Source organism: Ctenopharyngodon idella, chromosome 17 (assembly GCF_019924925.1).
Source record: "Ctenopharyngodon idella isolate HZGC_01 chromosome 17, HZGC01, whole genome shotgun sequence".
Lineage (NCBI taxonomy): Eukaryota > Metazoa > Chordata > Actinopteri > Cypriniformes > Xenocyprididae > Ctenopharyngodon > Ctenopharyngodon idella.
The window spans coordinates 10147395-10171702 of record NC_067236.1 but is presented as its reverse complement, the minus strand read 5'-3'; the positions used below and the strand labels follow the sequence as shown (position 1 = coordinate 10171702).

The following is a 24308-nucleotide window of genomic DNA, read 5'->3' as shown; positions in this document are numbered from 1 at the left end:
TTATTAGACTTAATAAGGTGCGTCAAGTTTATTTGTATAGCGTGTTTCACACACGCTGGTGATTTTTACTTTCACTTATCCTGTCAGCGCTAAGTCAAATATAGCCTGAATGTGTGAAGATAAAACTCGCTCTTCAGACCTTTTACAACAAGTGTCAGTTTCTTGTAACATTAAGAGATAAAATGAAGATAATATTAAAGCAAAATGGTCTCTTTCCTGCTCGTGTCTCACATCCCTCTCAAAGCACAGAGCAGTAGGCTATGACGCATCTTTGTGTAGAAATAAAAAACAAATGTTTTTTTTTTTTTTTAAATAATATTTAACTTTCTTATTATTTAGGTTACCATTATTTACCGTTATTTATTTAATAGTTTTACAGGCTGTAGTGTGTTGTTTCACTGAAGGAATAGCTAAAATATACACGCACGTCTGTTACAAAATGGATGTTTGAGAATATATATATATATATATATATATATATATATATTATATATATATAATATTTATTATATATATATATATTATATATATATATATATTATTTATTTATTTATTTATTTTTTCAAAATTTATTTCATTGAGCCTTTATTTCATTGACACAAAAACGCTCCAAATTTTTATATGTATGATTACCATATTTAATATGCTTTTAAAATAGGCTATATAAAATAGTTACAACAGATTTTGCTGTGGTACCGAAATTGGTACCGAGAACCGTAAAATTTTTATGGTATTGGTACCAACTACTGGAATTTTGTTACCGTGACAACACTAATGCTGTGATACCAAAACTAATTTGTAGCATTTAAAATAAAACTTGAAATACTTTTTAATCTATTCATCAAAAAAAAATAAAAAATAAAATATTATATATATATATATATATATATCAAAAATATAGGCCTTGTATCAATATACATATACAGCCATAACATGACACTAACTAACAGCTTATTGGCATCAGCAAGAATTTTAATATCATGCATCCCTAGATCGAGTCATCATTCAAAAAAGTTTCCAGAAGTCACCATGCACACATCTTTTGAAGGGATGCACTAATTTAAAATTCTGTCTAATAAATCTTTACTAATTTGTTAAAACAAATGAAAACAAAACCTACTAAAGGTACGTTTACATGACAATGATGTACTAAAAACGGCAACGTTTTTCTTTTGTCTTTTTCACATACGATGACGACATTATCAAAACGATCAGATCCGATCCAATAGAACAACTAAAAATGCTGTATTATGCATGCCAGGCCAGTAGTTGGTGATTTCACTTTGTAAACAAACTCTATGTGCCAATAGACTGCACATGACATCACAGTTTTCACAAATTAGCTTTTTTTGTAGGAGGTGATAATGACAAAAAAATTGCACTTTAAAACCTGTTTTCAAAACTTTGCGTTTTCAGGCCGCCAAAATGCAGTTGTGCAAATGAATGGCCAAAACGCATAAAAAGTTTACCATTTTTAGTTGAAAACGGTGTTGTGTAAACGGCCCCTCAAACTTAAAAAAATAGTTTGCATGGTAGAAATGATAAAAATTGTCTGATAACAATATATTTAAAATAAATGTTTAAAAAAAAAAAAAAAAAAAAAATGATATCGGATGATATGATAACCAATATGGTACCAATACATTGTGCATCCTTATTTTTATTTATTTAAAAAAAATTTGGTTTAATACTGCTGTTTGTCACCATGCTTTTGATAATATTATAGAGAATGCCATTTATGTTTTCAACCACCAATGTCAACCACCACTGATGTTTTACTCTCAGAAAAAGACAGGGAGGTAATTCAGTGATTTACAAAACAATCAATTCGATTTGCTTTGCAAAGTGGCCCAAACAAATCAATAACAATCAGTTCAAAAGAACAATTAATTTGCAAATCAGGCATATTTAATGGCCAAACTTTATAGGGATGATCAGAGTCTGCATAATGATGTATTACGTCAGAGCTCTTCCTGCCTGCTTCACCATCTATCTCCCAGATCATCTCAGGTGGAGACAGTCCCCGGCCCTATTGTGTAGGAAAATGGCAAAGGGAAGGGAGCCAAAGAAAGCTGGACGTAAGCATTTCTGCTTTCCCTGCACTACTGCTGATGTGAGAGAGATTTCAGCGGGCAGGAGACAGAGAGAAAGTGGGAGAGAGAGCTGGAGCATCTCTTTTCAGGACAGTGGTGGCAGAAAATGACAGTGTTCCTTTGGGGCTCTAGGGTAATCTTTGCCTTATGTATCATCATGTTCCATCGCAAGAGACATCTGCCAAATGACTCACCGTTTGCAAAACTTACAACGTGTGCAAAAATACCCAAATCGTCTGCATTAGAGCAGTGCAGTATAAAAAGTAACGTTCCCCCAAGAGATTCGGAGAACTAAATCCTGTCAATGGCAGACTATCACACAGAAAGCAAACCAGAGACATGAGAAAATCTCTAGTCTTTCACATGGAATCAACAGAGTCATCACAACTACAAGATAAGCATCTTCACTACTGAACATTACTGACACCCTCATGCTGGCTGCTCCATCATGGGAATTTAAAGATAATTCACACACATTTGTTACCCATCCAACAATAAAATGGTAAGAGGAAGATTGTACTGTTCTTATTGGTTACATTTCATTTAAAGGGAGAGTTCACCCAAAATAAAGTTTTTTTTAATCATTTAATCACCCTCATGTCATACCTCATGTTATTCTTCAGTGGCTGGAACATAACATGATATTTTGGAAAATGTCTATGTCCATACAATTAAAGTCAGTGGTGTCCAGGTTAGACTGTATTAGTGTTGTCAAAAGTACTGACTTCGGTATCAGGTCGGTACTGAAATTTAAAAATGTGATGCTTTGAGCGCTGTTGAGCGGATTCGTAAACACCTCTGATTGACCATTGTGCTCACGCACTCACCAGATATGTCTGGAATTGGCTACAATGATCAACGCTTCAAAAACATGTAGTAAATGGACATCAATGACGCTCTTCACTGAGCGCTTACACAGATACACATGGGAGCGTTTTAAAGCAGGTGTATATGTTGAGTGCGTGAACACAATGGCCAATCAGAGGTGCTTATGAATCCGCTCAACAGCGCTCAAAGCATCACATTTTAAAAATTTCAGTACAGACTTGGTATCGAAGTTGGTACTTTTGACAACACTAGATTGTATGGACAAAAACAGAAACAAAAACAAAAATATGCATCAAAATCTTTTTTTGTGTGCAGATGAAAGTAGATCATACAGGTTTGAACTTTGTTTTGCACGCAGAACATACATCTTATTTCAAATTGAGCGGGCTCTTTTTTGATTCAAGTGGATTATTAATGCAATTTTATGTAGTTTATTTGATAAAAAAAAAAAAAAAAAAAAAAAAATAATTGCACAACTGTTGGATGGCAGGAAGACCATGAAGAGGTAGAGATGGGGTTACACTCATCTTACAACTTTGTCCTTAACCTCACAGAGAGAGAGTGAGAAAGAGAGGGGGGTAAAGAGAGAAAACAAAGAAATGAAAAGTCAAAGAGCAAGGGAAAAAGGGAGAGTCATACATCTCAGTGAAACAACATGATTCATGAAAATGTCATGCTGACAGGGCTCAAACTGCGAGCCAACAGTTTGCACTCCCAAAATACCTCTTCTGACTAATGCCACTGCAGGATACACACACACATAAATGCATATACTGTATATAATGCAGGTGTACTTCCAACACACACATTTGCTGTGACGATTAGAAAGCAGCGACCTTCAAACCTTTAAATAGTACAGACTCGTTCTGACCAACACCGGTCCACACCTCACACTGGAATAGACCAGATGTAGTGACAGTTATCATTAAGAATAGTGATACACGGCTATTCCGGTTCATACTGATCGGATGGTGTCAAGAAAGCTGGAGGATTGCAAGATGTAAAATTACGACATATTTAAAGATTCAACTTATTATTAGTTTTCATACAGAACTCACATGGCAATTCAGACAAAATGGGCACTTGTTCATTATTTTAACTCGAGTGGATTCTTTGCATTCATCAATGAATAACTGCAAAACACTTCCACACTAACCATTTTCAAAAAGAAATTAAAATATTTAAATATAAGACAGTTATTTTAAATTGTAATGATATTCAGCAATATTACTTTTTTAGGGCCCTATGAAATCAGTTTTACTTTTTCCCAAATTGCTTTTTTTCCATTTTAATTTTTCTGGATTCTAGTTTTTTTTTTTTCAGTTTAATTTTTTTGGACTCCATTCTAATGGTTAAATTGAATTTTAGTAATCAAAAAGCATGTCTAATTAATTAAAATAATGAAACATCCAATTTACCAACAAAACATTAAAAGTTTAACAAAAAAATTACATTTTTGTAGGGCCCTATGATTTACGTTTTATTCTTTCCCCTCAAATTGTGTTTTATTTTTTACCAAATTCTGTTTTCTGTTTTAACTTTTCTGAATTCCATTTTAATGGTTTAATTACATTTTAATAATCAAAAAGCATCTCTAATTAATTGAATTCTTAAAAACAACAACATTTATTAATTAAAAAATGCATGTTTATGAAATGTTTTGTTTTTTCAGAAATTCTGTTGCGTATTTTAATTTTTTAGGCAATCAAATGAGCGCATACCATTTTATTTATTTTTTAATCATGAAATTAAACTTTGGTCAAACAATGTGCTGCACAACAGAGCTTTACAGTTAAAATTAAAACATGAAAGAAAAACTGAGATTATTCCTTAAAAATATAGTTTGAATAATTTATTATTAAATTAATTTAGCTAAATTCTACTGTACAACACTAATATGTTTCTGTCAAGTTAAATCAAACTTTTATTTTGACGGGTTGCCTAGAGCTTTGAGTTTCTCTGTGTTTATGACGATAGCTTTTTCAAACAGAGCAGTTTAAATGCTGATGAAGTGATTTTCAGAGCGGCTCTGGAGATGAATTTCGTGTGTTCATTTCCTCATAGAGTGAGGCGACATAGGATGAAAACAATGTGAGCGTCGCACGTGCTTCAGTGTGTGTGTATGTGAGGTAAATGAAACCGCGCTTCCGCGTCATTCATTTCAGAGGCACACAGGCATGCAGGATTCATATTTAATATTCACGGACACTAGTCTATATTGTGATTTGATTTCAAGTGTACTGACCTTTTAATTCATTCATAACATTCCGCGTTATATACTAAATTCCGTTTTTATGACTGGATTCCGCGGTTCCAACCCGGAAATCATAGGGCCCTACTTTTTTGACTGTATATGTATTTATGACCTCAAACTATTATGTACACTGTATACATGAAAAAAATGATGAAAAATGATGCACAAGTGCATGAATTCTGGGTAAATCTGGGTATAAAAAGCTTTTGGCAGTATATGAGAATATTATATATTTTATAAATTCTCACACCTGCCATTGGAGACAGTCAGAAAAGGTCAGAGGTGATCCGATGTACCAAGTTCACATTGGAAAGACCTTTACTACAAAACTCTATTAGGCTTTATAGTTAATAAGGAAACACAATAGCCTTCAACTTGTACTTCATTTAACAATATTCAGATACGTATTGAGTCAATCTAAAAAATTACTGATGTCTCAGAAAACATAATCTAATTTGTCTTCACAACTGAGAGAACAGGTAAAATAACATCTGAGGGTGAATAAACAAGGCTCATATGCTTCATATCTACACCACCTGTTTCCCTAGAGCAACTCTGCACTGAAAAGAGTTGCAGAATCCAGTGTCTTAAGTCTAGTTTGCATGAGCTTTGCTGTATTTGCACTGTAGAGCTGAAATATCACAGCCAAAGCTTGTTGTGCATTTGTGAGGCGAGTGATTCAGTTTGCTATAAATATGTCTGCCCTTTCCATTCGGCCAGCGCGATGGATTAGCAGCTTTCCGTCTCCAACACCACGTGCATACACAAAAAAGTTTGGTCCCCAGCTTGCCTCTGTATTTTTTCCCCATCTTATACCCTTGCTGTGAACTAAGGAGTGTGATGGTGTGCTGTATATGTGAAAGATGAATAGTGAGAGAGAGAGATAGTGAGAGAGATGCAGTTAGGGACAGCCTCAAGCACACAGAGCTCCAGTATCACTCTGATTCACTCGTTTCCCTCACCCTCTTTCTGCCTGATGGAAAGAGAGAGAGAGAGAGAGAGAGAGAGAGAGAGAAAGAGAGAGAGAGAGAGAGAGAGAGAGCGCTCCAGAGTTGGGGCTCACCAAGAGGCTTTTTAATCTGTTACCGAATGAAAGTGTGCCAGATCACAGAGCGGCTGATGTCACTCGGGAAGCTGTGGTGCTCGCGCTGCACTCCGCTGTCTTATCTATGGCACTGGGGCCACAGAAACCTGTTTGGAGACTGCTGCACATGTGCTCTACTTCTGTTTCAATGTCTAAAATCATTCCCTTTTCCCTGTTGTATGCTTTATTTTGGCATATTTCTAATTGGATATAATCTGAAGTACTATGTGGAGTAGAAAGTAGTAAACTCTAGCAGTGAGTGATACACAAATTTATCCATAATATCCATAATTACACTTCAGTTATTGTTGCTATTGTAATACTATATATACATACCACATCAATAAAGGTGTACTTTGAATAACTTTGTGCTAAAATAAATACATTTAAAAAATAATAATAAATTAAGTAAGTAAAGTATGTATGTATGTATGTATGTATGTTCACTATCCACTTATGGGTGTCTAAGATTTTTTAAATGTCCATTCTCCATTTCATTAATGGTGAACCTGCGAATAAACTAGAGAAACTAGTTTCCACCACCCTTCAATTTAGTTTGGTTTACATTTCAAAAACTAAACATGATTACACTAAATTCTCCTGACATAACAGCAAATGGAAATAGCAGTATATTAAAAATTAGCCATGTGTAGATAAGCTCCTTCTGTCCCTCTGTACAAATACAACTTTTTGAAATGTCTTGTCACTCGACTTCATCAATCTACACAACACATGGTGAAGTCACCGCCATCCCTTGGCACCAAATTCACCCCTGTGCCTATAGCCTTATTCATATTTCAACATGAATCATGCTGGGATGTTGCGCTAGCATGAAAGGGTCATCTGACCCAAGGCTGTTATAAGCAAAAGAATTCAGGTCAGCTAGATGCTAACCGTTCTGGCAGGAGCCATCTATGTTTCACAACATCAACAATGAAGAAAACACAAAAAAAGAAAAAAAAAACCTGCAAGTCTTTTATTAATCTTTTATTTGCCTTTTTCCAGGAGCACTGGCAGCTACTGGCATCCATGCATCAAGGCTGAATTACCTCCTCTAGTTTGGGACAAGCTCATCTAAATCTTTGGCACAAGTAATTGAAACGCTGACTTTCCATTGCAAAGCCTGAAGAGCATCGCATGCACGTCGCAGCTCCCAAATGCGATAAGATGAGCGTATTATCTATTATTGGATGTAAACATTAGTAACCTCAGAACGGACTGGAAAAAGGCATGACTCCCCCGCCCAACGCCCTGTTTTTAGCCATCTGTCCATGCACTGCAAGAGTATATTTATATGTAAATACACGCGATGAGGGTGCTCTTGTTTCAATGAAAATACTCAAGTTGTGATGTGATCCAAAGACTTGCGGCCAGGAACGAATCAACAGCATGGAACTGGGCCCTATCCTCGGTGGTACATAGCAAGAGGGCCAAAGGAAAATATGACACAGCAAGGCACAGCTGGGTCATTTAATGAATTAATGGAGGAATGTCTTTGCACTGCACCCGCGATTAAAAATAGGCCTTCGGGATGAAATCAGATGCCGAAGGATCAGGGTAAGAAGGCGGCATTGGTCATATTTTTAGGGGGACAGATGATGAAGAAAGCCAGATTGAGGGACCTCATGAGAAAATTTCCTAAGCAGCTGATGGGCTCATCAAGCCAGACTTCTTATAACTGCACTGGGTCAAGAGCGCAGTGCTGTGGTCCACTTCTCTGATGAGGAACCAGGGGGCTGCTCTAACCTCAAAGCAATCTGCTTCTCTTAAGAAGCTTGATGGTGTAGTTACAGATGTGGAAATGGTGATAAAACTTGCATAGGCCAGGGGTGTCCTATCCTGCCCCTGCACTCTTCTTTCTTGGCATCTATGGTTCCATGAAGAACCTTTAAAATCTCTTCTATAGATTATCAAAATGCTCTTCACCCCAAGAAAAAAAAAAAAAAGGTTCTTTTAGGAACTGTTTACTGAAAGGTTCTTTGCAGAGCCAAAATCGTTCTTTTGCCTACTGTTTTATGAAGACTAAGAATTCAGACCTACTACTATTTTCATGCACTGTTTTTCACCTGCTATATAGTAGGGAAGCAGTTATTCAAATGAAGGGCCAGTAACCCTGAAGACCCCTAATTAGCTGGTTAAGGTGTGTTTAGCAGGGTTGGAGCTATGCGGCACACGCACATGAGCAGGACTGAAAACAAGAGTCACAAGAATCCTGTCCCCTCTTCCTCAAAGCCTGATCAAAAATAGCAAGCTAATATGATACAGTATATTGCTCTAGCTAATAAAAAGCTTTTCTTAAACAGCTAGCACTATGCTAAGCTAGTAACCTAAAAAAAAAAAAAAAAAAAATTAATTTGACCATTTTTAGCTTCGTAGGCCTAATATATGAAATATGTGATATGAAATGTAAATAAAAAACAGAACATATTTTCATTAATAAACACACCATTATGTAGGGCTGTGCGATTAATCGTAATTGATTTTTCGATTTCGATTTTGGCTTCCAACGATTATGACAACAACATAATCAACATAAAATGATTGTTGTGCCGCTGCCACATTTCGTCCCATGCACCTTCCTTTCCTTCACAGCAGTGTACTTTCGTTCCTCGAAAGAGGAAGAGTTAACTTCTCTGACCAACTAACACACTGAATGACTTGCCTGAGGTAAATGTTACGTAACATATGGTTTACAAACTGTTTTATTTATGTCTTTCCGCCGCTGAATCACTGATTGAACGATTACACAAGATGATACTTTTCAGTAAGTTGTATTGTATCTTTCAACATACCTTGAGATGTTTATTCATGTTTATTCTGTAACTAGTATTAAAGAGGAAGAGACGCCTATACAGTGATCTATCACACCATATTAAAGAGTGTCAAAACAGCATTTTATGTTTGAATTTCAAGATAAAATGGACAGAATTTGAAAAATTACACTTTGTTTCTTTTCGAAAGCAACAAAACACGGAGCTTATTTCGCTTATTGGTGGTTAATGGCAGTAAGGCTACAATGCTGCATTCGTCGTGTACACATAAGACACGTACCGAAAATACAGAAATTCACGGGATGAATACCTGTACCGCTACACCCCTAATTACTATTTAATCAAATATTAAGGAAGAAAAAGTAGTTTTGTGACATAAGGTAAAGTGAGGTCAACCTCAACAACGGGCCAGGGCAGCAGGGGGCGGGGGGCACCATGAGAGTACCGCGGTACAGCGGGTGGTATATCAGTGTATCAATATCGTTACACACACACACACACACACACATATATGAAGAGTTTGGTTCCAAAACATGATAAATGCCTTTTTTTTTTTTTTTTTATTTAGTTTCCGCCACAATCAGTATTGTATCTGGTCAGTATTGAAAAGTCATTTATTAATTTTGCGCAAAATGCGATATCCGTCGCGTTATTCTGTCATGTTTTCTCCTTTTCTTTCCAAAACGTGACAAATGCCAGTCTCCTTTCTCTGCAGAATGCGATATATCCGCTCAACCAATCACAACGCACCATTCCACGCACTGTAAACAGTAATGGCGGTACCCTGAATACACCCGGCATCCTAGTTTTCCTTATCTACTTTGTGATCAACAAAAACAGAAAAATTAATAATTTTGACGGCATTGATAAACCTGCGGTGGTTTCTGCAGTGGGGAAGAAACGCAAGTCATCGAAATGTAATCATTTACGTGAGGAGATTAAGAAGATGAGGCACTCGGTCAAGCTGTTGCTTGTTCCACGACAGCATCAAACTTCTGACACGGTCCCCAAAACTGAATCAAGGACAGTTTTTAAAAGCCGTTTTTAATACCAATGTACTCGGTAAATGTGTTTATTTTAACCGTGCGGTGGCGCCAGATACTCTTTAATCGGTAATGACAAACGGAGACATAGTGAATCAACTTACTTTGTTGTGTATTTTCAATATGAAAAATAACTTTTATATTGATGGATTAATTGCATTTTGAAAAACAAAACGTGTCATGGATTTATTGCATTTTGGGAAAAAAAAAAAATTATCCGTTTTTATAATAAACCTTTTAAAATCAAAATGTAGATTTTAATTTTTAATGTTTTTATAACCAAAAAGATGCTATGTGAAAGTTTGAAACAGAAAATAGTGGTTTTCTTCTTGCCACTTTCTTGGTAAAGAAAACACCTTTTTACTCAAATTAATCAAAATGGAGTTATAGGAACCAAACTCTTCATATATAGATAGAGTCTCTGTCCATAGGATGGTTTTGGGGCATAAGGAGAATTACCCATTTACTAAGTAGGTTGCAAGAACATCAAAAGTGACCATTACTCGACAAGGTCAACAAAACCTAAAAGAAGCATACCTCAGTCCAGAACACCTGTGAAACGGATCGGTTTCGCCTCATCCCCTATAAAGCTCAGATGAAGCCCCCTGGACTTTGACTAGCTTCGTCATACAGATGACACACTGTTACTCTGGGATTACATGAAGATAAAACACTGCTCTCTCAAATCTCTGGGGTCATCCCTCAATTTTCACAAGTACTCTTCGCAGGGAGAGCAAAATAGTGAATCACTTCAATGCAGCTACAAAAGAAACGTGATGAAACCGCAAAAACAACCTGGACGAAGGTGCGGAGGTAGATAGGACAGGCACTGGGTAGGAAACAGGCTTCCAAGATTTGAGCTCATGGCTTCAAAGGACACGCAGTGCAGCACAGAAAGAACACAGCAGGACCAATCTGAGGCTAGAACAAAAAGAGCCGCACTCCTACAGTGCCAATTCATTTCTCCTTATGAAACTGTTTAAGTTGGAGGGCTTTTCTTCTGGGAGGCTCTCAGCCAGAAGAGCTTGGCGCTATATTAATTTCATCCCTTTACCTTTCGCAACCCGGAGACCTCTGACCTGCCTTACCTGTATAAATAGAAAGAACTAATTTACTAGCGAGAAAGCGCTAAGGGGCAAACATGTCCTGGGTAATGAAGTGTTCAGCTTGTGCATGATTAACCAGCTGGTGGGGGTGGGGCAGAAACCACAGGCCATGAAATAAGGGGTAAAATTGATTAGCAATTTTCATTTACACAGCTAAACAAAAGCTGCTTTGCATATCACCCTGGTTAGTTTACGCGGAAAATACCATGCGCAAAGCTAAGCTAACGGACCTAACTTTTATAGGAAATGCTCCTGAACACACACACACACGCAGAAAAAAAAACAAGAGCTATTTTAAAAGAGGTGGTCATGCAGGCACACTGTACCAGGTGCAATGCTTTCTGTTAGTGGTCCAGTTCTAAATCTAGACCTGTGAACAACATGACCAGAATGTTAAAGACACAATATCATTTGATCCTATTGTTGCATTGCAATTGTGCACCACTTTCAAAGCGGTCTCTTGCTGCTATTTTCTTAATCATTGAGATGTTTTTTGATTACACACATCTCTCTGGGTCTATGCATTGAGAGATAATATTCATGACACAATATCCTTGAATTAAACATTGATTCATTTTGAATTTACTCTACTTGCCATAACAAAACAAACTGTAAATCATGATTACATTGGGAATTCTTAAACCTAAACTTCAAAAGAATTTAGGGTGATTTAGACAACTTAAAAAGCTCCAGGGTTTTCACCAATTTATTTCAATTAATCTGACAAATAGCCACACATAATAACTAACAAGTACAATTAAAGCACCACCAGAATTACACTCATGTAGCAGTTCTAGTTTTCCTCCATTTTTAACAAGTGTGTGTGTTTGCCTTAGGCACTGTCATCATCTCATCCACTGCAACAACTTTATATTCAGATATTCACTTTATCGCTGTTAACTCCCAAACAGACAATGAACTGTACTGTGAACAATGTACTGAATATATGCATGTTATGAGTACTACAACTGCATAAAAGAGTATAAAAAGTATTTTTGGGTAATTCCATATGCAAGTCCATGACATAACCAGAATCAGAATCATATCAGAATAGTGTCATACAGACCAAAATACAATTATTATACATTTTATTATTAGGTGTCTACAGTAGTATTACTCAGTATATACCCTTAAATATTTGGGGTCAGCATGATTTTGTTTTTGAAAGAAATTAATACTTTTATTCAGCAAGGATGCATTAAATTGATAAAAAAAAAAAAAGTGACAATAGTACATTGTACAAAAAAAATCTATTTCAAATAAGTGCTGTTCTTTTGAACTTCCTATTTGTATTTTGTTTTCTCAAAAGAATACAACTCGACCTCACTTTACTCATTCTTTCATAAAACCTAGTCCCGAAACGGCTTCCTCTTATTCAGCTTTTCCATATAAATGCAGTATATTATGCTAGAAAGACTAAAGTTGGCTCTGCACATGAAAAAGTAGGACCGTGCAACACCTGACAGATAGTAAATGCAGCAGAAAAAAAAAATCTTCTCTCCAATACACTGTACACAACTCCAAATTTAATTTTCTGCAAGATTACACACAATAATTACTAGCTTTATAAACCCCATAACTAATGGCTTCCAATTAGAGGATCTATAGGTATCGATCTGTCGAGAATTTGAGAGTAGCTTTAACACAAAGCTCTTAGTCTTAAAGAAAACACTGGAGCCATCCACCAAGGATGAGGAGAGAGAATATGGAAAGGGGCTGACCAGACTGATGGGTCTTTTTTTACAAGTAACGTTAAGACTGCAGATGCCAAAAGCAACAACGCAATTAATTCATCTCATTTCACCGTTGTTTAGATCGCTTCAGACTCTTTATGAATGCTGGACCAGGAGTATTCCTCCACGGCCTTCAGATTTATGGCATCTATCTACCACATTGTTTAGCTTGCTTGTTAATTATTCAAAAGGTGAAGGATACTTCAGAGTGTGGCCTCCACTAATAAACCATAGAAGATTAATTTCCTCCAGGAAGCCACATTTCAAACTGGCCTCTCACAAGGCTGAATGTTACAAACACCATCACACCTTAGCAACACAACAAACTCAGAGCTAAAAATGCCTTCCTTGATAATTTAGAGGCAAAAACGTCCTAAAGCGTCAAACTAAATGTAAACAAATAAATATTAATTTGGGCAAAAACAAGAAAAGATCACCACAATATCTCTCACATCACACATTAAACATAATAATAATAATAATTATTATTATTACAGCTAAAAATGTCACCACTGTATATCTGCACATCTCACATATTGAAAAAAAAAAGAGAAAAAAAAATATTATTATTATAGTAAAAAAAGGTCACCACCATATGTCTGCACTTCTCACACATAAAAAAAAATAAGGAACCGATTTGTAGCTATTTTTTTTATAAAAGTAACAATAATATATACATTTTTGGTTTTAATACTTAAACCGTTTTATAAAAGCAATAAGGTACGAGAGGCCATGCTGTATTGTGAATAAGTCACAGCTGAAGGGCGTCTCTGCAACCCCTTCAGCCGTGACTCAGCCGTACCTTATTGCTTTTATAAAATGGTTAACACAATACTCAGTGGCGTAGCGTCTGGGCATGCAGGGTATGCATGTGCATATGGGCCCGGGCAGATTGGGGGCCCGCTATTACGGTCTTAACCCCAAAGTATACTTCGGGCATCCGCATCGCGTAATTTCCATCATCAGGAGGGTTTGCGGACGTCCGCACTCCCCGTCCGCGTGCAGCCCAGTTTTTGTGTACTGTACAACAGCCCATGCGAGAGTGAATTGAGGGCTTGAAAACAAAAGTCCGTCGAACACGTCTTTCTGCAGCCAAATAGTTTCAAAGGCTTGCACGCGCGTATGTGCGCAAGACAGAACCCGTGTACATATGTTAAGAAAAATGAAGTATAATAGAAATAATGTTGTCAATAACTTGCCATAGCCTATCTATGTTAAATGTACTAAAAATCACTCGCTTTTCTGTCATTTTCATCAGATCCGCAATGCAAAGTCATAATGATGGAGGAGCGCGTATAGTACTGTAGTGCTGTTATTGTCATTCTTAGAAATGTTTTTACCATTTTTGTCTGCATGTTTTAAAGTGATAATATCTTATTCATATTAAAGCACCCCACCCCGTGAAACCAAGGGGGGCCCGTAAACATTTTTTTGCATATGGGCCCGGGGCTGACTTGCTACGCCACTGACAATACTAGTATTAAAACCAAAAATGTATATATTAATGTTACTTTTTTTAAAGTAAATTCATTAACTGCTATCCTTCTGCTAAAAAGTAGCTCCTGACAGTGACAGTAAATGGCAAGACAATGTTCCTAGGTGTATCATTCCTCATCTTATGGAGCTCAAATAAAAACAGAGAATAGGAACTGTTCTTATCCGCTGTATCATTTATATAATTTTCTCACACACATACATCTGCTTATCTCTCAGTATGAGAAAATATGTTTTGCGTTTTTTAGCACGATTTTGCAAGAGTCACTACAGTGTAAATTGATGGACATACAGTACCACACCTGAAACAGAAATTTATTAAATACAGTAATATTCACACTTCGGAAACTGTGGGTTTCCACACAGACACGTGCAAACGTCAACATATCTCCCATATGAGAATACTCTTTGACAGCGGAAAGGGCGTGGCCTCAATGACTCAACATAACGCCAGCAGGGGTCACTCATAATTCAATACATAAATAATAAACAGTTAATTTTGCTGAAATGCATAATAAATGAAACTGTAGTGATTGTTTATGTTGCTCAGGATGGTTGCTAAGGGTGTTGCAGTGATAGACAGAACCGTTGGGTGAAGCGATCATAGCCGTGCTTTATCATGAATAAAACACAGATACTAACCAATCAAAATCAAGGATTGGAACTAACCTCTTTATAAAATAAAATAATCAACTCCATATACTCAGTAACTTGGACAGGATTATCTCAGCCAAAGCGTTCATGGTAGTGGGTGCGAGGTAATACACATTTCTTAATTCAGACTGTTAATCCTCAGGATTAACAATCTAAATACCTCTTTTCAAGATAATGAATTGACACATATGTAACCGCATGTTATGTGGATCCCCAACTTCACAGGAAATCAAAAGACCTCAGCATTCAGAAATTAATGCATAGGCTACTCTGGCAACTCCAGAGTCAAATCCTGCTGAACTAAAGCGACATGCTGTGTACCATGCCCCAGAATACATTGGGAAGAGGGTGAGCTTGTAAACTTGACGGATACATTATGACAGTGGAATACTAATCAGAAGATCATCTTTGCTCAAAGTCTACAGGATTTCAGAGGCCTTTTGCACTGCAAAGCAAACCGGGGATTAGCAGTAAATAGATCTTTTACAGGAACAGAGATATTCAGTATATAAACTTAAAACCATATTAAAACCATATTAAAATAATTGTATATATATTGTTAATTACCATTCAGAAGTTTGAAATGTGTCTATGCTAACCAAGGCTGTGTTACTTGATCAAAAATAAAGTAAAAACAGTAATATTGTAAAAAATATTATTTTTTATCTTTTACTTTATTACAATTATCTATTTATTTTAAAATATTTTAAAATGTCATTTATGATGGCAAAGATGAATTTTCAGTTCCAGTCTTCAGTGTCACATGATCCTTTAGAAATCATTCTAATATGCTTATTTGATGCTCAAGAAACATTTCTTGTTATTATCAGTTGTGCTGCTTAATATTTTTGCTAAAAAAAATACTTTTTTTAGGATTCTTTGATAAATAGAAAGTTCTAAAGAACAGCATTTACTTGAAATATATTTTTTGTAACAATGAAATAAACCTTTACTGTCGCCTTTAATCAAATTTAAATCCTTGCTGGATAAATATTTATTTATTTCGATACACACTACAGATAAACCGATGTTATGTTATGGCCGATACCCCATAAATGGCTGATAATAAAATTCTTTATTTTGTTTAACAGTAAAAACTCAAACCAAATCATTTTAAACACTACAGGTGAATTTACACATCACAACATTATAATGTACAGTATAAAAATGTGATATTTATTTTGACATTTGTTAAAATTAATTTAACAGTTAAATGTATTCTTTATTAATAAAGATTAATTTCAAGTGAGCATTAGATGATGGCAAAGGTAATATAAATGTACAAATAGCAGAATTGAGCATAAACAATTTAAAAAAATAAATAAATAAAATCGACCAATATTAATGAATTTACGAACTATAACCAATATGGTACCGATATATTGTGCATCACAAGCAAATACCTCTACATTTGCTTGACGACACTGATTTTTATTCACTGCCATCTATTTTTGATGTTCACAAGTAGAGCCACTACTAGACAACATAGAGAAATGACAAGACAGCGGATCAGTAGTTTTCATTTGCAAACATGCGGCAGAGCTGTGGCAGGCATCACTGGTGTGTATATTAATAGACGATCCACATTCAGAAAGCTTCGGGTATCAATTAGGGAGTGATGCATACACAGCAAAACAGGGTGCGAGTTTATCCCAAAATAAATAAATAAATAAATAAAATTCATCCAAGCATGTCTGGTTGTACAACGTAAGTACTAACATGATCAGAAAAGCCTCTTTAGCTGGTGTCAAATTTTCAGTATTGCAAGTATGTGGGAAATATTGACTGGCTGACCTGGATTGGCTAGCAGAGCAGTCACAGAGCTACGACGAGATCCCTCATGCTCTACATAAATACAGTGGGATTGAAACAAGCGCTCATTTGCATGTTTTGTATTGTGTCTGCAAAATCACTGCCATGATGTGAAAGAAGCATAATCTTAAGCGATACTTCCATTGTGTACAAATGAAATCATGGCCTACAAGCAGGTAGTCCTTGCACCAATGTAACCCAGTGTCATCTGTCCTATTATAACACAAAATAAAACAACTAAATCATTACAGACTACAATGTTGTGACAGTATGCTTCAGTTCGCAGAAAAACAGATTACCCGGCTTTGTACTACAACCGAGCGTAAGCTTCACAGAACAAAGTTTGGCAGGCTTTTTCGGAGACATAAGGCATTTTATGTTTCACCTAATCCCCTGTCAAAAGCATTAAGCATTTAAAGAACCAAGCGCCACATATCCAGAACCACCGTGGCTCAGTCCAGCCTGGCGGGTCAACACAGAGCAGCAGGTCTCCCATGCACCCCTCTGTCCCTCCCCGTCAGAGGTGTGCCTTACTTACGCTGGATCCTGGCTTCCCTCAAAGAGTTCTCTGGTGCAGTTTTTCAAGGACAAGGACGTCCGCCCGCCGGCTGCCTCTCGCTTTTCCTCCCCTTTCCCAGTGCAGCGACCACAAACACACACAAAAAAAGCCTGCTTGCTTTCCCTCAGCTAGCCTGAATCAGGGGCTGTGTGTTTCTCTCAAAATCATTAAGCAGGACCCTAGCTTGGCAAGTGAGGGTTAGAAAGAGGAGGGAGGAAAGAGAGAGAGCGAGAGAAGAAGAGAGAGAGAGAGAGAAGAGGCTGCTGGGCAAGCTGACCGGCTCGTTCCCTCTCGCTTGTGTACAAGTACACAGCGCCGGCTGAGCTCCTATTGCAAGCCGGCAGAAAAGAGCCGCTTTACTGAAAAGCAGAAGCATCACGTTTCAAGGAAGTGGGAGCCTGGATCTCCGGACTAGGGGGCTAACTGTCATCAGCCGGGAGCCTCTGGGATCTGTGGTCCCTGATGTATGCCTGTCTCATGTGAAAAATGTTGATTGTTCAACCTCCCCAAAACCAGACTTCTATAAACAAACAAACAAACAGCTATTTCAAGAGGGTTCACATTTCTGGAAATACTCTTGAGCGCTTCCTGCTCATTTCACAATGCAGGATTTGAGCGGAGACAGTAACTCTCGAATAAAACTGCAGCACAGGATGACACCTGACTATGTTTGAGCAGTATTTCAATGTATTGCTATATAATGTGCAACAACGCATTTAGAGAAAAATCATTGCACTAAATAACATTAAAAGGGATAATAATTCTGTCATTATTTACTCACCCTCATGTTGTTGCAAACCTGTATGACTATATTTCTTGTGTAGAACACAAAAGGAGACGTTCTGATGCATGTTCACGCTGCTCTTTTCCATACAACGATATCATACAGTTAGCAGGCTCAAGCTACAAAAAGGACAGAAAAGTCAGCATGTTACTCACTAAAAATCTTTTGCCATAGAGTTTAAAATTTGATTTAAACTTCGACATATCTTGTAAATAAGAAACAATGCTGAAAGTACACTACTTTTAAAACTGGTTCAGTGCATCTTAAAGGGTTAGTTCACCCAAAAACGAAAATTCTGCCATTAATTACTCACCCTTAGACTTTTGTTCATCTTCAGAACACAAATGAAGATCTTTTTGATGAAATCTAAGAGCTTTCTGTCCCTCCATAGACTGCCTACGCAACTGAAAATTTGATGCTTCAAAGAGTTCATAAAGAGATCGTAAAACTAATCCGTATGAATCGAGCGGTTTAGTCCAAAATTTTCTGAAGAGAAACAATCGCTATATATGATGAACAGATTAAGTTTAGGCTTTTATTCACAAAAACATTCATCAACTCACACATCAATTGTTGTAAACCAACACAAGCTCAAGCATGTTTCGCATGACGTGCAAGAACCAATGAGGTTCATTCTCGTGTGTTACGCAGCACGTTTGTATTTTCACAAGAGGTTTGTTCTCACAGGTCAAGCAGGTTTGGGTGAGCTTCTGTTTATGTTCGCTGATCAATGTTTATATGTGAATAAAAGCCTAAATTCAATCTGTTTATCATATAAAGCGATCGAGTCTCTTCAGAAAATTTGGAGTAAACCACTAAATTCATATGGATTAGTTTTACGATCTCTTTATGAACTACTGGAAGCGTCAAAGTCTCAGTTGCATAGTCAGTCTATGAAGGGACAGAAAGCTCTCAGATTTCATCAAAAAGATCTTCATTTGTGTTACGAAGGTGAGTGAAAGTCTTAAGGGTTTGGAACGACATGAGGGTGAGTAATTAATGACAGAATTTTCATTTTTTGCGTGAACTAACCCTTTAACATGGCAAGTTTGAAAATCTGCAAACATGAAAGTGATTTGCGAGCTATCGTAGAGTATCAACTTAAATTTCACTGTTTCTCACATGACTGTATGGCATCAGAATACTTGGAAAACATACATAATAGTAGTCCATAAGACTCATGACAGTATGGAAAAGAGAACAGAAGAATGACTTGAGGGCAAGTTTGTTTTGTTTCTTATCGCCATGTCAGTTTCTATGGCTATTTTCCAACAAAATCTCATTGGAAAAATACCTATGCATACAATTTACTGCAATTTCCAGCTGAAATGAACACTAATGGCACTAAAACACCAACAACTAGTATTCCTTTTCACTCAAATTATCATTACAGGGGCAAATTATTGATTAATCAAGACTTATTTTGGCACAGTTCCTTCCACAATACTATGCATGGCTTTTCTGTCGCAGTAAACCTGCTCACCTGGTACAACATTGCATTTGCAACATTGGGTACGAGTCCCGTGAAACAGGAGTCATGATAAACAAGCTTGTAGAAGCATGCTAAAATGGCATCGTTTATATTTAGAAAACGGGTTTTTATTTCACGTTTGCTTTTGTTAACACTGAGTTCAGTTTAGGGTTTAGTGTAGGTGGTAGATTATTAGCATACTCATACGCAACTCAACGGACATTTTATTTCCAAACTGCCTCAAGAATTCATACATCAACCAATGTAATAAGATGTTGCCAGGTTCAAGTTCATCTGTTCTGGATTAAAACTGAACATCTATTTAGCACTAGTGGAAATTTCACTTTGAAATTGTTGCAAAACATGCATGATATAATTTTACAGAATTGTCGCTAAAGGCACGTTTTTCTAATGAGCCTGGGTTGCTATTTTCATGGCGAAATTCAGGTTAAAATATAATTGTACGTTTTGCTGTGACTCTGGGTCTGGAGACAGGAACATCAAGCTCTCCCCTAACTTTTTATTGTTCATTCCTACCATACCCTAGATTATAAGTAGGAACGTAACAATAATATATAGATAATATATAGATAAGCCCAGTGCAACCCTAAACCAGGCAGAAAAGCTTTTGCTGTGTGAAAAACCAACCCAAGTTCAACTAACCTACTGTATTTCACAAATTGGCATACATTTTCGTATTTGTATGATTTGCATACAAAGCTCCACCCCAAACCTAACACTCAGTGAGCATATCATATGAAAATGTTCATATAAAAAGGGATTGCACAAATTCATCAACAATTTAACAAAACATAAAATAGTTAGTTACCATGTTGGAAAAATAATCTTTTTTTGTAGTTAGGCTACTGATAGTACACATATTTCTAGACTGAAGGTACTGTCTACAAATCAGTGGGTGGGTGCAGTTTACGAATACAAATGGAAAAACTGAGGGTACAGTTTACAAATCTGTAAGGAGTTTATAAGCACAGTGCAGATTATGCAATCATATACACAAAAAAATACGACAAAAATAAATTCATAAATATTCCTACATGGTCCAATGAGGGCTCTGTAAAATACAGTACCTTAAAGGTATAGTGCTATGGCACATTTTGAGGCTGTTTGTGAATTGGGATCAGGCTCCTTTGCAAATAAACAAAGCTCAACAAGGGCATATGTGGCATCAAAGCAGCTAGAGATGTGTTGCTGATTTATATTGGCTGAAACTGCAGCTCTCAGCTCACGTTATATCCTGGTGGGTGTCCCATCAAATACAATAACACATCCAGCGTGCTTTTCGCCTGACACACTACCATGTGCTCGGTAGAAACGTCGCTCTGCAACAGAATTGAGCAATTTCTCAAGCTTACGGAATGAATCGATCTCATGGCGGCCGCGTCGCTGTCTGTCCCCATCTCAATGTTACTAAACATTTCAAGGACAAGCGCTCCACTCGCTAAAGCACTGCGCATTATTTCCATCGGCAGGGGCTAAAGTTACGAATACAGGGACGGTGTGACTATCTTAAAATCGCATCCATCTGATACACGCGCACTTCGTTCTCAACATCATCTCTCTGACTTTCTCGAGTTGATGTTGTGGGTGAATTTATTCATTTCGGAATCTCGCTCGACACCGAAATGAAACTAAAACGAGGGTGAAACTGATCATGTGAAGGTGCTACATGCTTTTTATGGCAACCGTATATCATTTTGAAGCAGAAGTGGGTGATTAAAAGCTTTATGTACGTAAATGTAGGCGTGTTGAAGATATAAAGCGTCGGTTACCTTGTGTGGCGGGTGTCCAGGTAAGAACTGCTTCTTAAAGTGACAGCGCCTGCTTTTTAAAACTCCTGTCCAATCAGCTGCAGCGTACACTCACATTCGTGCGTCCACTGCCTCTAACGGGACGTTTTCATTCTGCAAATAGGGGTCCTATGGAAATATTCTGGTCAATATTTCTATAAATTGTTACAAATACATACAGATGTGGCATTGAAGTGCAATAGAAAAGAAAATATTCCAAAAATGTATCTCAGGCTGAGCCTACTCACGCCTTTTGATGGCAATTTTTTTCAAAAGTTTGTTTTTAATCCCCTATTATGGCAGTGTAACAGTCCTCTAGCATTCAAAACAGTCGATATATACTATTCCTAACTGAAAGTTAATAATTCCTGACACTCCATCTGATTACCTGTAGTTTCAATGCAGTACTAAGGCTTTTTCCCCTGGTTCTCTGTCATTATGGGATAGCAAACCTGCACACTTTAGAATTTCAGCAGGTGAGTACGGTCATCATCAGGCTATTGTACATCTCTAGTGTATCATGAAAACTGCATATTCAGGCATCCATTTGGCCATTTTGCATGCTGTATAGTATAGAAAAAAGAAAGATGACATGTCAGAAATGCGAAAATGTCATTGTGCAAAATCTGCAAGTGCATTATTTTATAATCTTCAGGATAGTGAAATACATGTCATATCATATCTCTATCCTCATACACACAGAAAAAATGCTAGCATTATTCACATTATGTTTTCCAACATTTTTCACTTCATTTCTCTTAAACTGCGCCTCAGCACACACACACACACACACACCTGTTCACAGGATAAGAGTTGCTCCAGTTACCAGTCACTGATAAACTTCTCCACTTGGAGGGTTAAAGGGAGCTTTATTTATTTATGTTTATTCCCTTTTAGATGTTTTTGTTTGTGGGACATATTTATACTGTATAAATATTCTACAAGGACAGAAAAAAAACACCAAAAAAGCCCTGAAGCTCCTTTTATTTTTACTTTTTGACATAATAATATTATTGTTGATCACTTACTGCTATGAAAGTATTTTAGAACTGTTATGTTTTGCTTAAATCTTTGCTTTAACTATGCATGAAAACATATAGCTTAAGTAAACTGGACGTTTAGTTATAACTGACTTTACTAAGTAATAGGTTGTCCAGGTAATTTCTCTGTATTAAGTTTAAAAGCAATTATCAGTGATATCTATCATAAAAAGAGATCAAGAATGTCATTGGAGTGCAATTTTTCATATTACATTTTTTTTTTTTATCAAACATTTTCTTTTTGCAACCCTGGAAAACCGAATGACAAAGTGACAGACATAAAAACAGGAAGCGTGAAGAGTTGAAGGAGACCGTTCCTAATTAAAGAGAACAATCAATCAGCTCCAAGACACAAACAGAGGACTAACATGCAACCAAATCCCTAAATCCTGCTGACACAGAGGAAAAGTTTCATATCTCAGATGCAGCCTGCCCCTGTAACTTCCACTGCACACTTCAAAAGAGAACAAGATGCCAAAGGTCACATCCCAGCTTCAGTCTCCAGTGCTCATTGGAACTCTAGGGTAATAATAAGCAAGATACATTGTGTAACAACGCTTCATTGCTGCCATACTGGCCGTGCTGTTATTTCGATACAGTGCAGGGGCAGAGAGAGGGGAGAGGAGAGGCAGGCGACAGCAGACTGACGCCAGCATGAGATGACGGATATAGCTCGGGTGTATTGTTTTGGATTGTGCGCGGGGCTGGAGGTGAGAGTAGCCTGAGTGTTACTGACTGTCCTGGTCTGTCCATCCCTCAAGTGTCCCGGCATGTATTTCTCCCCTGGGGGGAAACGCAAGCCTAACCCCAAACCCCCATCCTACACCCCAGAATTAGCAGTCCTCCTATTTTTTGCCCCTTCCACCTTGTCTCTTCAGTAACATGCCATCCGTGTTGTCTTTGTTTATGCAGCAATGATATCGCTAGCGATGTCACTTGTGTTAGACCAGGTTATTTATGTCTCCACGCTAATAATTCAGTTGGTGGAAATAAATGTATTTCAATGACCTAAACCATGAATCTTAATCCAATAATATGCCTCTGATTGAATTTATGACGTATTTATTAAACTTAAGACTAATTAGTTCTCGGCCATAAATTCTGTAAAGTGACTAGTCTTTAATGCTGACCGAGTCAGCGTCTCCAAAGTATCGTCCTTTTATGATTTTAAGTGTCCTCATGCATGTAATGGAAAGTCAGTGGTGTTTTGTTAGATAATAAATATTACATGAAAAAAATATGCAAAAGTTGCAAGCTACACTTATGATTTAAAATATTTACAGGCATTTGAAATTAAAATAAAGATATTTTAGCATCAATTAAGGTATATTTCTACTTGATCTGACCCTTAAAAATAACTTTGTGTTGGTGTAACCTAATGGATTTAGGTTGCTTCAGTCAAATAATATTTTTAGTTTATTTACGTTATCACATGAAGCGTGATAACATGTCTTAGAGTGTACCTTTATTTGAAGCAATACAGAAAACATGTCATATGTGAAGGCTAAATGTTTCTCTCTCTTACTATCTACCTCTCTTCTGCCTTCATCACTTTTTTATACCTTAATTTCATGTATTTGTGATACTAGTTGAATTTCAACAGGTAAAAGCTGTCTTAGTACATTATTAGCAAAATGTTAAGATCTCTGTTCAGTTCATCATTGTTCAGTCACATACATTTTAGGTTTAATTGACTTTATTTCCTGTTTACTCATAGTTATTCCTTGCTGTGCAGCTTCAACAGTGGCAGAATTGAGTTCTGGGGATTGCAGTA

At 36.9% G+C, this 24308-nt stretch overlaps 1 protein-coding gene across 2 annotated transcripts in view; it reads right to left on the bottom strand.

Annotated features, from left to right (window-relative positions):
* The window catches only part of esrrga (estrogen-related receptor gamma a), a 180580-nt gene extending 159005 nt beyond the window's left edge, over positions 1-21575 (bottom strand). The window contains exons 1-2 of one of the 2 annotated variants that reach the window (XM_051868895.1): positions 21477-21575; positions 18213-18334 (exon numbers count right to left, since the gene is read on the bottom strand). The gene's annotated coding sequence lies outside the window, so the exon portion shown is untranslated. Of the gene's footprint in view, positions 1-17410; positions 17889-18212; positions 18335-21476 lie in introns of those variants that run through there. The other variant, XM_051868897.1, reaches the window with a different exon arrangement.
* Between the last annotated feature and the right edge of the window lie 2733 nt (positions 21576-24308).